This window comes from Ailuropoda melanoleuca, chromosome 13 (assembly GCF_002007445.2).
Source record: "Ailuropoda melanoleuca isolate Jingjing chromosome 13, ASM200744v2, whole genome shotgun sequence".
In the NCBI taxonomy this organism is placed as follows: Eukaryota; Metazoa; Chordata; class Mammalia; order Carnivora; family Ursidae; genus Ailuropoda; species Ailuropoda melanoleuca.
In genome coordinates this window covers 18773176-18789240 of record NC_048230.1, presented here as the reverse complement: position 1 = coordinate 18789240, position 16065 = coordinate 18773176, and the positions used below count along the sequence as shown (strand labels likewise).

The window sequence follows — 16065 nt, the reverse complement described above, 5'->3', positions numbered from 1 at the left end:
AAACACTGTTCATCTTTACTCAGAAAAATCCCTGCCTATGTGCTGTCCATCAAAATCCTCCAAGTTTGTTTTTAAAAGCGGTCTGGCTCCTGTGAGACCTTGCACAAATGCAAATCACAGTCACCAGCACAAACATACTAGGTTAAGTAAAGTTGGCAGCTAGGGGAGATCCATTTTTCTCCTGTGAATGACTCTTGTCAATCATAATTAGGAAGGTAAATTGTCTGTGCTTGGAAAAAAGATTTTTTATTTTTTTTTTAAAGGGAAACCTCTCCGGGGCTCTCTGGCACCTGAGATTTATTCTTATTTCCACTGTTTCTGAAGAGGCTGCCTAGTGCCTGTGTTGTAGATACCAATGGCTCATTGAAACATGGAAAGAATCGAGCCCCTCTCTTTGGGACCAACACCAAGGAAATGTTCTTGACGCAGCAGCGGCTGAATTAGACCCAGAAGACTGCTAATGACACTCTGCTTCTACAGCTCCCAAAAGCTAAAGCTCCAGGGTTTTCAGGGATTGAGGACAGGTCCCGGCAAACGTTTTCTGGTAAGGACCAGGTAGTAAATATTTTAGATTTTTGTAGGCTGCACAGGTTTTGCTGGAATGACTCAACGCTGCTGTTTCAGTGCAAAAGTAGCCAAAGAAAATGGATAAACTAATGGTCGTAGATGTGTCCCAACAGAACTTAATTTGCAAAATTACGTGGTAGGTTAGATTTGGCCTGTGAGTGGTAGTTTGCCGACTGTGGGTTTAGAGGATATTATCATCCTAGAGGTGACCTTTAGTCTCAACTTCTTGACAACTACCAAGCCTAAGCAGAAGATGTGAAAAGAAAGGAACAAATACTCTCCTGATTTCTATTATGTGTCAGGAACTGTGCCTAAGCATCCTACAATGCACAGGACAACCCTGCAGAACATAGAATTATCTGGACTGAAATGTCAGTATTGCCGATGATGAGGCTATCTCGCTACAGAATGTGGTCCAAAATCTGGCAGCATCAGTGTCAGCTGACAGTGTATAAAAAACGGAAAGTCTGAGCCTCCACCAAGATTCCTGAATCAGGATTTGCATCTTAACAAGACCCTCGGTGTTGTCTGTGCACAATGAAGCTTGGTACACACTGGTGCAGCCTGGCATAAGTAACATAAGTCCCAAGAAGACAGTAAGATTATTAGGAAAATGAGCATCAGAAAGGTCAAACACTTGCTCGGGTTCACCTAACTGGTAAAGGGTTGAGACAGGAACTTGAAGCCATCTTTCTGACTTCAGAGAAAGCATTCTATCTGTTGTGCCAAATTACTTCCATGACCAATATCTGAAAAAATAAAACAAAACAAAAACTGTCTTTAAATCACTGCAAATTCCACTAGAGTTTAGGTAGAATATACTTGAGATTTCATGTATAATTTTACATTTATATTTAATGATTTTACGTATATTCATGAGCACCTACCACACATGCATTACCTTCTCCAATAAAGAGGAATGAAAATCTTGCTTTCATGGGGAAAATCTCCCTGACCCTTCAGCAACCGCTTATAATTATTTCTGTAACGACTGAATACGGAACCCTAGGTGTTCTCTGCTAACAAGGACTGGAAAGATCAAACTCAGAGTCAGATGGATTCAAGTTCAGATTCTAACTTCGAGGCATTGACCAAATTACTTAATTGAGTTGGGACTACCCATTGTGTAGTGTTGTTGTAGAAACACAACGAGGTAACAGTGATTAGATATCACTTTCTGAATGTCTCATGTGGGCTGAATTGCTCTCTTATGAAGGAAAATAATGATTTGAAAGACTCCCTTAGAGTAGTATAGCAACTTCTCCCAAAAAGAGTTTTATTTTTAAAGGTAACCATCTGAGGCCTCCCTGCACCTGTTCTATTCAGTGGAAAATACAATGGAAATGCTTACACCTAATGAATAATTTTGTTGTACAAGGAAGATCTGTTTAAAGTTACCATCTATCTTGCAACGGGACTTGGAACACTGGGACTTAGTTCACTATGTCACAAGGTATGGTGTAGACGACAGGTTTNAACAGGTTTTATTGGGGAACTTTAAAAAGCCAGCATTAACAAAAAGAGGAGGGAAATGATTCTTCATATCCCTATATAGCTGGGGAGAGAGATTCTAGAACCAGAGTATTCTATTGGTCATGGCAAGCGTAAATCATCCTAGCAAAAGGAGAAACTCTGCTTCTATGTTGCTTTCTCTTCTCATGGAACAAATGTGAAGCCAAATTTGTCAGTGAAGGAAAAAACTGACTACATGGGTATCAGCAGCCTGTGTTTAGATGCCAGCTTTTTGCAAGAACTGTATAGTAAAGCCAGACAAATTCAGGAGCCCTTTGGGCCCGAAGAATATTGACGCTCCTTCCGCCAGAGCAAGTTATTGGTCCTGGGACGTGTTCAGTTCATATATGCCCCACCCCCCAGCCAGATGGACAGGGGCATTCGGGTCCCTGGTACCTCATTGTCCAGGATCCCCATGTGAGTCACCAAAGGCAATTTAGAGAACTCTGTTTGTTGTATCACAGACATCATTTCAAGCATCAGATATATAATATCTGAACTAATACCGTTGGACAAGCTAACGTCCAAAATCTTTCAACACCACCAAACAGACAAGTATTTCTTTCATTGCCACGTACTGCTTGCTCTTTAGGGAATCCATGAATAAGCACTTGTAATCTGCAGAAGGGCCACTTATGGATCTACTCAGGTGTTCCCATGCACTTCCTTTGCAAAATAAAATGACGTAGTGTTTGTTCACTTATTCATTCACGTATAAGCCAAATATCTTCCCAAATATTTGCAGTGCCTGGCATATAATATGCACTGGGGATACAAAGACAAAACCACATCTCTGACTATGAAATAAGAAATTTAGCATCATAACTTGTAAATTTCTCTAGAGGTCAAAATGAGCATGAATTAAAGTATTGTTTAAAAAACCAGTAGACCAGAGACCCCATCAAAGACCATAAGCATAGGGGCGCCGGGGTGGCTCAGTCATTAAGAGTCTGCCTTCGGCTCAGGGCGTGATCCCGGCATTCTGGGATCGAGCCCCACATCAGGCTCCTCCGCTGGAAGCCTGCTTCTTCCTCTCCCACTCCCCCTGCTTGTGTTCCTTCTCTTGCTGGCTGTGTCTATCTCTGTCAAGTAAATAAATAAAAAATCTTAAAAAAAAAAAAAAGACCATAAGCATAAACATATATTAACATTTTTTGCATATTTAGCTATTTAAGTTTTGGGNGTAAATAAATAAAAAATCTTAAAAAAAAAAAAAGACCATAAGCATAAACATATATTAACATTTTTTGCATATTTAGCTATTTAAGTTTTGGGTGCACATGGTGGCCTTAAAAATAGGTAGAATAGGATATACCTTGTATTAGCTCTCTTTCCAGTCACCTCTTCTAGGAATACATAATATGTACTATCTATAAATTTTGTTAAATCAACCATATGTACGTTGACCCCTGGACATGCCGTCAGTAATACCACACTTTTAATTAGTTTTCAGTGTTGGATTACCAAGGATTCTACTAATACAGATGAGTTTCTGGTAGAAAAATTCTACTTTGTACGTGTCAATCATTAATTCACTTTTCAACAAACAAAATGTTACTGGTTGCCTAGGTCTTTTTATTTTTATTATGTTCAATTAGCCAACATACAGTACATCATTAGTTTTTGATGTAGTTTTCAACAGTCTTTTTTGAGACTCCTTTTGGAAGTCCCTCAGTATTACTTTGAAGTTCTCATTCACAGTAGCATGGTGGCTGAGTGAGGCCAGGTATTCAATCTGGGGAAAGAAAACAAACCTACAATTCTACTGAAACCATGACCCACATAGTTCAGGTTCAAAGTGCTGCTTAAGTTGAAAAAAAAAAAATACTCCAGTGATTAAAACCTAAATTTGAAAAAAAAATTCTTAAACACAATGAAGAGCACATGTAACCCTTGTTCAAAAATCACACTCTTTTTTGTGTGTACTTCCTTCCTTCCCAGTGCCTCTTTCTTCATGACTTCCCCTCCCACCTTTGCCCCAAATATCCCTAACTAGCCCTAACCTTATCTTTCTATTGCTTTCTCTTTTTCCCTGATGCTCTATGATAATTTTATTTCCCTTCCCCTATTTTTTCAATGTTTTGCCCCACTCTCCAGTTTAAAAAAATTAAAGACATAGTGTGGCAGTGATAGAATGGTTCTGAATGGGAATGGGAGGATTGGAGGCTCAGAAACAAAGGAAGCAAGGTTGAGCCTAGTCTGGAGGTCAAAGAGAAAGAGAGATTAGGGGCACTCATATGAATTTTACTGTTCCATAATAAGATATGCATTTTTTTAAGACTGAGAAATGTTCGTATTTGAACAAAGATTTTGGAAGAGCACTGGCCAAATGTTTGGTAGTATTTAAATGTTATGAGTCTGGCTTAGTCACTAATAACATTATGCAGCTACCTCTTCCCAGTTCCCTGCCAGTTAATCTTAATGTTTCCCAATTCAAATTAAATGGTTTTTACTCTGCCTTTTGCTATCCTATGGCTTTGTACTACCCAAGTAGCAGGGTGCTTATCCAATCCCGATGGCTAGACTTAATCACTCCGATGTAGAGGGAACATCGCTGGAAAATGGAGCAAGGAATAGGTCTGTCTTGAAAGACGTTGAACTCCACTGTCAGGTATGGAGGTGGTCTTACCACCAATGGAGGCTGGACTGAGTGGGCCCCAGATGGCCATTGTTCCTGAAACCTGGCAAACTGGCTACCTACTATGATTTCTCTCCACTGGATAAAAGCATTTCAGTGGCCTAGGACGACTACAATTTTACTGATGAGGCAGTCATTTATCATTGGGTAATGTTTATCTTTAGCTGTGAGATCTTTTTTTTTTTTTTAAAGATTTTATTTATTTATTCGACAGAGATAGAGACAGCCAGCGAGAGAGGGAACACAAGCAGGGGGAGTGGGAGAGGAAGAAGCAGGCTCATAGCAGAGGAGCCTGATGTGGGGCTCGATCCCATAATGCCGGGATCACGCCCTGAGCCGAAGGCAGACGCTTAACCGCTGTGCCACCCAGGCGCCCCTCACATAGGATTTAATTGAGGAAATCAGTAACTCCGTATATTCGTAGAGGCCAAAGGNTACACACGCTTTGGTGCAGGCTGACTCTCACACTCGACCGGGAGGGACTCCTTACCCTCCCTATGCCTTCTGATACCTAGACTTGGTAAAGACCCTCCCTCTTCCAGTCCAGAGTCTACCCTACTTTCTTGCGTCAGGATATATAACACTCTTGTTCAGGAAAACGCCACCATATTTCTGGTGTATGAAACAGCCTGAATATACACCTGTCACTCCTCAATGCTCGATATTAATCCATCTTTGAGTTCTTGAGGATTATCTCAATTCCTAGGACAACAGTAGGGTACTCAATACATATTGGCTGAACCAAGCAGAACTGAATTACAAAGAAGATGGCAGTCCGTGGAAGCACTTCATACCTTGTTAGCTAATAAGAAAGAGACATTATTTTCTGGCATTTTCCCCTCAATCCATTATAGACTTTGTGGAGTAGCAGATACAAATGCTATGAACTATAACCAAAGTGGTAAGTGCCGTAATACAGATTTAAATCTATAAACAGTGTTCACTGAGCACAGTAGAGAATGATTCATATTGGGAAGTGGAATAGACACGGTTTCCTAGAGAAAAGGACACTGGGAGTGGGTCTTGAAGTTGGAGCTGCCTTTTGTTAGGGTTCAAAGGGCCCGCTGTGGAAGTGGGGCACATGGAAAGAGCGTGTTTGGGGAGAGGAAGCAGTGTGAACAGGCATGAACACATTAATGATCATACCGTAAGGAGATAACCTCAATGCGCTGCTGTGTGGACTGAAGAAGCGAACACACACTGAAGACTGGACAGCAACTCAGAGCGGGAGCTTGGTGATTAGTTGAATGAATCTGCGTCCAAAGACTTGTGAAGCCTCCTCCCCAATTCCTCCCCTTTCCTGGCTGTAGGTCTCAATAGTTCATGAAGGACCAGTGAAGTTTTCTATATACCTGGCTTTTAAGAACCTGGCCTGCGTGGAATCCCGGTAAAATCAGAAAAGGTATGGCAGATCACAAAGGCTTCTTTTAAAGACCATGGAGTTTGNCCTGGAGCCATGGAGTTTGAAGTGTGTGACTGAATCGGAATACAACAGATGGCTGAAAGCATAAACATATATGCTTCAGATGGCTGAAAACCAGAGTACTGGAGTGACTAGGAGTCCTGCAAAAAGGAAGAGACTCAGTCATACAAGCAAGAAATCGATTTGAAAATAAGATTCGGNACCATGGAGTTTGAAGTGTGTGATTGAATCGGAATACAACAGATGGCTGAAAACTAGAGTACTGGAATGACTAGGAGTCCTGCAAAAAGGAAGAGACTCAGTCATACAAGCAAGAAATCGATTTGAAAATAAGATTCGGAGAGGGAAGTTTTATTTAGTATGTATATGTATATGTTGACCCGAAGAAGACTGTCATTCTATTTTTCAGGCCAGATATTTAAGCTGCGTTGTTTAAGTGCAGCTAATAATAAGAGAAATTTTATTTTATTCTTTAGCTTCTTAGCCTGTGGACTTTAAGANTGACCCGAAGAAGACTGTCATTCTATTTTTCAGGCCAGATATTTAAGCTGCATTGTTTAAGTGCAGCTAATAATAAGAGAAATTTTATTTTATTCTTTAGCTTCTTAGCCTGTGGACTTTAAGAGACATAGCACGTTGATGCTTCAAGTCAAGAGACTCTAACTATCGTGTTCAGTTGTTTTATTATATATTGTTCCTATGTACATTTTATTGAAATAATTAAATATTCAGTGAGAAGAGAGTATAGTTATCGCAGACCCCTTACCATCTAAAATTATATGTTAGAACGAACAGATCATAGAACTGAAATCACCTAGTTAGCTCTCCTAATTCTGATGCCTTTAAAGGCCCAGAGTACATGCAGAAGGTAGAGTTCATCTCTTTTTAGTCGGTTTACATTATCCCACTCAGTGTCCTTGGATAATAAAATGCCCTTTTTATGTGGATTTAAATGTGCACTCAGAATAGAAAATTGCATGTGTATTCTGTGGAAACAAATAGCATTCTGCAGTTAAATACATTTCTTTGTTACTATGCTCCCCACATAAGTACAAACATTCATTTCGTTTTAAAAATGTCCTTCCATAAATGGCTTTTTTTTTTTACCTGTAGTGTAGTCACAGGCAAGAACCGGAGTGGAAAGCTTTCTACACAAAATGTTCTTTATTCAAAGGCAATAAGGTATATATGTGGTTATTCTGCCAAACTGTTTTACGAGACTTCTGTTTTTATCCCAGCTCCATGAACCTCATGGAAACACTTTGCTTGGTGCAGAGAAAATTCCGATTTCGTGCTTGGAAGAATTTTATCAAATATTTATGAACACAAAATAGTTATTCCTGCTATACATGTGCATATCGTTAATACACATACATGCGTGCACGCACGCTTTCAGTCCTCGATCAGCCCAATCTAGATAAGCAGCTGAAAGCTATTTCACATGAACTATCCAAGAGGACACTTTTCGTGCAATAAATGTAACCTTTGCACTCTGCTCCTCTCAAACCAACATGGACATTGAGTTGATAGCTACAGGTATCCCAGAAAAAAATAAAATAAGATAAATTGGGTGCATGATACCAATATTTTCTAATTAACTACCTGCATGTAGTCGCCTGGTTACTAACTAGCTAATGAAGGGGCAAAACCTTCCAGGTTCATGCAGGGCTCAAACTCACTCACGTGCAATCATTGATGCAATAAATGGCTGAAAGCATGAGGAAATTGTGACGTTTGGGTAAGAACAAGGACATCAAAAATATTTGAATGTATGTGCACATGACTGTTGTGCCCTGCTCATATGTGCCACATCAGTGGTCCTTTAAATGCAGTCTGGACACCCTCAATCTCAGTGCCAAATAGGAATTTGAAACTGCAAGTCCTTGTACTGCATCACAGACTAATGATGGAGAAGCTCTGGGTGTGGAGCCTGGCCATCTGTGCTACACCAGACCCTTCAGGTGATGCTGGGATATCTTGAAGTTCGTACCTAGAGGCCACTGACTTCAAGGACTTCTAGTGATGACCTCCTTAAAAATTCCTTGAGGGGCGCCTGCATCAGCTAAGCATTCAACTCAGGTCATCATCTCGGAGTCGAGCCTCGCATCAGGCTAACCACTCTGCAGGGAGTTTCCTTGTCTCCCTCTCTCTCTGCCCCTCCCCTCCCCTCTCTCTGTCTCTCCCCTCCCCCCCGCCCCGCTCAAATAAATAAATCTCTAAAAAATTACTTGAACCCAAATCCCTGCTTAGTGTCTGCTTTGAAGGTAATCCAAATTAAGACAATGTACTTACATCATTGTGTCAACACACACACATATACACACACACACACAGGCATTATAGTCCTAATAACATGCTAGTAACAGTCACAGCAGAGTTGTTGTTTTGAGATAAAATGTATTTTTTGCTTTTATTTATTTTTTTTTTACTTGAATGTGAGTCCTTTAAGGGCAAAGATATCAGGTGTGATTTATCTTTCTATCTCCTGGGCCTAGGAAAGTGTCTGGCAAATAATAGCTCTTCAAAGAATGTTTGTGAAATTAATGTATAAGTGGATAAAATTGATAGCTTTTTAAATATTTAATTAATATTGATGACTATAAGTGTACCAAAGGTTACAGCTGAATCAACAAATGCTTACAGTTGCCAGTAAATAGCTCCAGGAACCCCAAGTCAGGCACCACCTAATAAGAAATATATATAATCATAATGCCACTGAAGAATATGTAAACTATTTCTGAGAATCGACCGTGAACTGTGTGTGTATAGGGACTCCTGTCTTCTGAGTTCAAGTTATGTATTGCTGGGTTTGACAGAAATACTGTTTTGTATTCATACTGGAACATTTGTTGCTGAAAATGTAAGTGTTTGAAGTATTTATAAAGTTATTTTTCACATAGGAACTGAGATTTCAAGGTTAGAACCATTTATCCCCATGGAGAGAAGATATAAATGAAAATATTACCAAAACTCACAGTGTAGATGAAGGTCATGACAACATTGCTGTGTCAAACAAAGAAAAAAAAATAACTTGAAATTATTTTGTGTAAATGAGAATGTCCCCATTGTGAGAAAGTAGTTATTTCTGCAGTACAGTCTGTGGCACAAATCTCCATTCACTACCTACTAGTTTTTATTTTTATAACACTTTAAATGGGTATAGTAATTTATAGCTGGTGCCCAGAATCTCTCTCTTGGAGAGATATGTCTTAAGAAGAAAAGTATTATTATCTATATTTCTTCTCTTGCATTACTTTTCTTTTGGTTATTGCAAACATTAAAGGGAAATATATGGGCAGTATAATTATCATACTTAATACTTTCCAGAAATACTGTATATTGAATTTGAAATAGGCTAGGGAACTTATTACGCAATTGCTAAAACTTGCATAGCTTCACCACATCTATTTTTTTCCAAAGTATATAAAATCAATTGAAACTGAATTCTTTCTAGTGAAACTTGGAACAGTCGAAGTCTCATTTATTCCAAAGATAATATCCTAGGCTCTGATCTAGGGTGGTTTTGTGGAGAATGAACAGAAAGAGTCTGGTGGGATTTCTTATTTGGAATTTAATAAATTTATTAAATTTAATTCCTCATTCTTTCTCCTGTGTCTCCAGTCATTCATCTGAAGTCCTGTGCCTCCAGATGAAGCATTGTGAAAAGGCTTCCTTTGCATCACCCCCATCCCTTTTTATTCATTTTTCTTGCACACCTGTTAGAATGCATGTCTTTCTGATGCTTTGAATATCCTTCTCCATAGTTCTACCTACAGAAAGGTAGATCTTATCCGAGATCCTGGAAGTGACCTTGCCCTTGTATTTTACCCTCTTGTGTTTTGTTTTGTTTTAATTTAATTTAATTATTTTATTTTTTTATTACTTTTTATTATTATGTTCAATTAGCCACTGTATAGTACATCATTAGTTTTTGATGTAGTGTAATTTTAAATTCCAGTATATTTAACATACAGTGTTGTATTAGTTTCAGGAATACAATATAGTGATTCAACAATTCCATACATCACCCAGCACTCAAAAATATGGAATGTTCCATGAATTTGTGTGTCATCCCTGCACAGGGGCCATGCTAATCTTCTCTGTATCATTCCAATTTTAGTATATGTGCTGCTGAAGTGAGCACTTACCCTTTTGTTGAAAAAGCCATGGGCAAGTGGCTATGAGAATACAGCTTTAATCTTCTCACCTTAAAAACAACAAAATGGTAATAACATGAGGTAAAGAACACATTGACTAACCTTATGGTGGTAAAAATTTATCAACATATACACATATCAAATCATCACATAATACACCTTAAACTTACAAGTGTTTTATATCAATTATATCTCAAAGCTGAAAAAAAAGTCAGACTTTTTTTTTTAAAGTCAAACTTTTAAAAACAAACAAATAAGCAAATAGCTATGGGATTTCAATCTCCCATTTCCTTCTTGGTAATTCTTCTAACCAAGATTAGGATATCTTGTTTACGTTTATTTTCTCTAGCCATAGCATCTCATTCATGTTTCATAAATATTACATACATACGAGAAAATGCTTATAACTAAGAGGTAAGAAAGCTGGATCACACAGGAATCTACAGAAGCTCTTCCCTTCAATAACAGAGCTGTACAGCAAAGATTACTGCAAGGAGGGAAAAAACAGGTAGCAATTTTTTCACTTCATAGTTGCTGGCCCAGTTTCTTTATCATTGGGGAGTATCTGGTCAATTGGAGAATTGAATTTTTCCAGTTTAGCACCTGCTGTAAAAGATCATATTTTGAGCCCAAAACTGAGCTGTAGGTTTTGAGGCGATATGTGCTCTGAATTATTTTTCTTCCTTGACATGGAACCACTGAAGAAAGTTACACCAAAGAATTGCAAACGAAACTTGTCCTCCCCTGGAAAAGAAGGGATGTGGGGAAAACACCTGCCCTTTGGAAATTAAATTTAATTTAATTAAAAAGAAAGATCTCAGTGTGAAGTTGCTGGTGTTCTGTTGCAAAAATTTAAAAAGAAAGAAAAGGAAAAAGAAAAAAAAAACTCTATCAGGTCTTTTGGATGAGTGAAAAAAAAAAAGATAGGACAATGAAATGTGTGTAAAACTTACTAAAGCACTTTTGGAAGCCAGGGACCAAAGATTTTACAGGTGAATATCACGATGGTGGAAAATAAATCTCAGGAGACTGGCAGGTGAGCTTAATGAAGTAACAGAGGATGAATCAATGTTTATCAGCTTAATCATCAGTTAATGAACCTCTGATTAAAAGTCAGAGACCAGATGAAGTAATGGCAGACAGATAGGTCAAGTTCAGAGCAGTGGGAATATCAAGATCAGAATAAAAGTGTCCCTACTACCTAGAGAGAAACAAACAGGGAGATGAAGCATCGTGAAAGGGCTTTGTACTCTATAAAATGATTTTTATAAGAATCAGTTGACCATAGTATAATGTAACTGTTGTTTTCTTTTGCTTTCTTTTGTTTCAGCCCTTCTTCTGATAAAGGCATAAGACATGGATAGAGTGCAAATTCATTTAAGATCTTTGCTAAGGACAGGGCTTTTTGTTCATTTGTTTTTTTTGTTTTGTTTTGCTCGTTTGGTGAGCGCTCCCAGCCTCTGGAGGAAGTGGGAAGCATAATTACAAAACTACTTTATTCAGGTTATGTCTAAAATAAGATCAATGGGAACTTCTGAATAATTTGTTAGGAAGTGACCAAATATTACTGTACGTGGTAAAATTATATAAACTTCTTCACAGAACTAGGAAGGATAACCTCGATTGGGTAAAATGTTGGAGGACGTAAAATAAGGCAAACAAAGCAGTCCAAATAATTTAGAACTAAAAGTTCACTTATACGACAGCCGAGTAATTGTCTTGATAATATTTGCTTAATCTAAATTACTCACTATTTAATCATCCCTTACTGAAATCTCACTCATGCAAACAATACACGACAGTGTCTGTAGCATACAAGAAACCAACAGGGCTGCGAGTGGCTGGAAGGATCTGGGTGACATAAAATTCAAACAAGAAGCTTTAAGAGAGTTTTGGAGACATTCCCACTATCTAATACTTCCTTGGATATGCCCATTCGGAATGCATCCCATGTTTAGAAAAATCTTGACTGCCAAACTGCATTGTTCAGGGAATACTTAATTTGTTTCTCCTTTTTATTAATAGAACACAAATAACAAATATCTGAGATAGCCAGTTTCCCCACAGTGAATAGGTACAATTCTACCCCAAAGCCAAGGAACCCAATGTTTTAATTAGTCTGTACAGCTGCATCTTGAATAAAGGTGCAATTTTCATTAGTGTTTTGGAGACTTTCAAAATTTCTTAAAACCCTATATCCAATTACTCTTGCTCTAGGAAATTTAGGGTCTCAGATACCCTCAGCTGTAGAGATCTTTGGACCCCAGAGAACAATTAATAAGTAACAATAGTTGCAACAACAGTGAAGCCCAGCCAAAATCCTTAATTAGGTTTTTATTGAACTCCAGAATACAATTTATTTTTCTAATAAACAGAGTACATTTTAATATGTTTGGCATTTTATTGTTCTACTTACCTTTCAGTTGTGTAATTTTATTTTATTAAGCCATGATATTTTTAGCCTCGAAAACAGTTACCTCCCTACCTAGGGTACATTCCCAGAAGCAATTACTTCTTTAATTAGCTTTGACTCATTAATCTCTGCCTCTAACACTTTGCTATCCAGTGCGGGGGGACTTCCCACCCATTTGTACAGTATAATACAAACATCACAATAAGTTTCTCTTGATTTTTTCACCTTACTTAATTTTTTAAAAAAAATTACTGGAGTTTATTTTTTTAGAAAATTTAGTTTCATAGTAAATAGAGCACAAAGTATAGAGATTTTCCATATAACCACTACCTGCCCCCCCCACATGCACAGCCCCTTCCCCCCAATTATCAACATCTCCCACCAGAGTGTATACTTGTTACAATTGAGCTATCTGCATTGCAGCATCATTATCACTCAGAGTCCCTAGTTTACATTAGGGTTCACTCTTGATGTGGTACATTCTGAGGATTTGGACAAATTGCACAGTGACCCGTATTCACCATTATGGCATCATACAGAATAGTTGCATGAGCCTAAAAATCCTCTATGCCTCACCTGTTCATCCTTCTCCCCTATAACTCCTGGCAACTACTTCTCTTTTTGACTGTCTCCATAGTTTTGCCTTTTCCAGAATGTCATATACTTGGGATCGTATGGTCTGCACCCTTTCCAGATTGGCTTCTTTCACTTAGTAATATGCATTTACGTGTCTTCCATAACATTACATCTCTTGATAGTTGTTTTTGTTGTTGGTTGTTTGTTCATAGTGCTGAATAGTATCCCTTTGTCTGGATTTCCCACAGCTTTTTATTCACTCACCTAGTGAAGGATATCTAGGTTGCTTCCCAGTTTGGCAATTATAAATAGAGCTGCTATAAACATCCATGTGCAAGTCACTTGACCATAATACACGTCTCATATATACGTGGTCTTCACCCACTATCCCCAGCTCACATCTCCCAATACCCTGGAAACTTCCTGAGCTGATATGAGCAAGGCAGGCATCTTTTGTTGTAATATTTAGTCTCTCGTCATCAGTTCCTGAAAATGCTCCAAAGCTATAACGGTGAAATGGTGAAATGAGCATCTTCTTATTCATAACAAGCACCTTTCAATCACAGATGAGTTTATGTTAATGAGATAACTTTTGGAAATGCCTTAAAGATGGGGGCTGTTGCCAGGGGAGCCAACCATGAATAGAGGGTTAGAACTTTCAGGCCTTCTCTCTGATTTCTGAGAGGGTAGAAGGGCTGGGGGTTGAATCAATCACCAACAGCCAATGATTTAATCAATCTTGCTTATATAATGAAGCCTCCATTAAAAAAAAAACAAAAAAACAAAAGAAGGGTATTCAGAGAGCTTCTGTGTTGGGGAGCCAGAAAATTACACATGCCAGCATGCTGGGCCCCAAACTCTGCAAGGACAAAAACTACTTTGTTCGGCACCTCGCCCTATGTATTTCTTCATCTGGCTATTGATTTATATCCTTTAACATCCTTTGTAATAAACTGGTAATCTAGTGGGTTTCCTGAGTTTTGTGGGCTGCTTTAGCAAGTTAATTGAAGCCAGGTGGAGGGTTGTGGGAACCTCCAATCTGTAGCCTGTTGGTTTGAAGCACAGGTAACAACCTGGGCTTGCGACTGGTATCTGAAGTAGAGAGCAGTCTTGTAGGACTGAGCCCTTAATAAGTGGAATCTGATGCTATCTTCTGGTAGAATTGGGGCACAGAACTCTTAGCTGCATCATCTATTTTTAATTTTTTTTTATTTGAGGGAGAGAGCATGGGAGGGGGGCAGGGGCAGAGGGAAAGGGAGAAGCAGATCCCCTGCTGAGCAAGGAGCCAGTTGCGGGGCTCGATCCCAGGAACCCAGGATCATGACCTGAGCCGGAGGCAGATGCTTAACTGACTGAGCCACCCAGGCACCCCTCTGTTTTTAATTTTTTGGAGAAATCTCCACACTTTTTTTCCATAATATTTGTAAAAATTTACATTCCTGCCAACGGTGCACAAGGGTTCCCCTTCCACCAAATCCTTGCCAGAACTTATCTCTTGCCTTTTTGATACTAGCCATTCTAACAGGTGAGAGGTGGTATCTCGTTGTGGTTTGGGGTTGTATGAGTTTCTCTGATGATTAGTGATATTGAGCATCTTTTCAAATCTGGGGGAAATTTATATGGGCTCATTGGAGAAAAGACTATTCAGTTCCTTTGGCATTTTTATTTTTACTTTTAAAGATTTTATATATTTTAGAGAGAGAGTGTGTGTGAGAGAGTGAGAGAGCACGTGCAGGGGATATGGGTGTGGGGAACAGAGGGAGAGGGACAAGCAGACTCCCTGCTGAGCAGGGAGCCCAACTTGGGCTTGATTCCAAGACCCCTGGGATCATGACCTGAGCTGAAGGCAGATGCTTAACAGACTGAGCAACCCAGGCACCCCTCCTCCAGTATTTTTAAATCAGATTCCTTTTATTTGCTTTTGAAATGTGTAAGTTCCTTATATATTTTGGATATTAAACCCTTACCAGGTATATGATTTTCAAAATTCCTCCCATTCATAAGTTTTTTTTTTTTCATTTTGTTGGTTGTTTCTTTTGCTTTTTAGGTTAATGTAGTCTCATTTATTTATTTTGGCTTTAGTTGCCTTTGCTTTTGGTGTCATATTCGAAAAGTCATCGCCAATACTAACATCGAGAAGTTTTTTCCTTCTTTTCTTCTACAAGTTTTGCAATTTTAGGTCTTACATGTAAATCTTTAATCCATTTCAAATTAGGGTGGTATAATGCAGGAGTTCAATTTCATTTTTTTTGCATGTGATTATCCAGTTTTTCCTATGCCGTGTATGGAAGAGACCATAAGACACCAATCTTTGTACTTGGCTCCGTCTCATATATTTGTTGGCCATATATAAGAAGATTTATTTCTGGGGGCGCCTGGGTGGCACGGCGGTTAAGCGTCTGCCTTCGGCTCAGGGCGTGATCCTGGCGTTATGGGATCGAGCCCCGTATCAGGCTCCTCCGCTGTGAGCCTGCTTCTTCCTCTCCCACTCCCCCTGCTTGTGTTCCCTCTCTTGCTGGCTGTGTCTATCTCTGTCGCATAAATAAATAAAATCTTTAAAAAAAAAAAAAAGAAGATTTATTTCTGAGCTCTCCATTCTGTTCCATTGGTGGTCTGTGTCTCTTTTTATGCCAGTACCATAGTGTTTCAAAGCATACAGTTTCATAATATTGTTTGAAATGAGGAAGTGTGATGCCTCCAGTTTTTTCTTACTTTCATGATTGCTTTGACTATTCAAAGTCTTTTGTGGTTCCACACAATTATTGGATTTTTTTTTTTT

At 38.8% G+C, this 16065-nt stretch overlaps 1 long non-coding RNA gene and 1 other non-coding gene across 2 annotated transcripts in view; both read right to left on the bottom strand.

Annotated features, from left to right (window-relative positions):
- Positions 1-3761: 3761 nt before the first annotated feature.
- LOC109489640 overlaps positions 3762-16065 on the bottom strand; it is an 18350-nt gene continuing 6046 nt past the window's right edge. The window contains exons 2-3 of the long non-coding RNA XR_002142687.1: positions 10289-10347; positions 3762-3814 (exon numbers count right to left, since the gene is read on the bottom strand). This is a non-coding gene — a long non-coding RNA (uncharacterized LOC109489640). The remainder of the gene's footprint in view (positions 3815-10288; positions 10348-16065) is intronic.
- On the bottom strand, positions 10178-10284 carry LOC117795867. Its single transcript, XR_004620015.1, has one exon. It is a non-coding gene; the product is annotated as a U6 spliceosomal RNA (small nuclear RNA).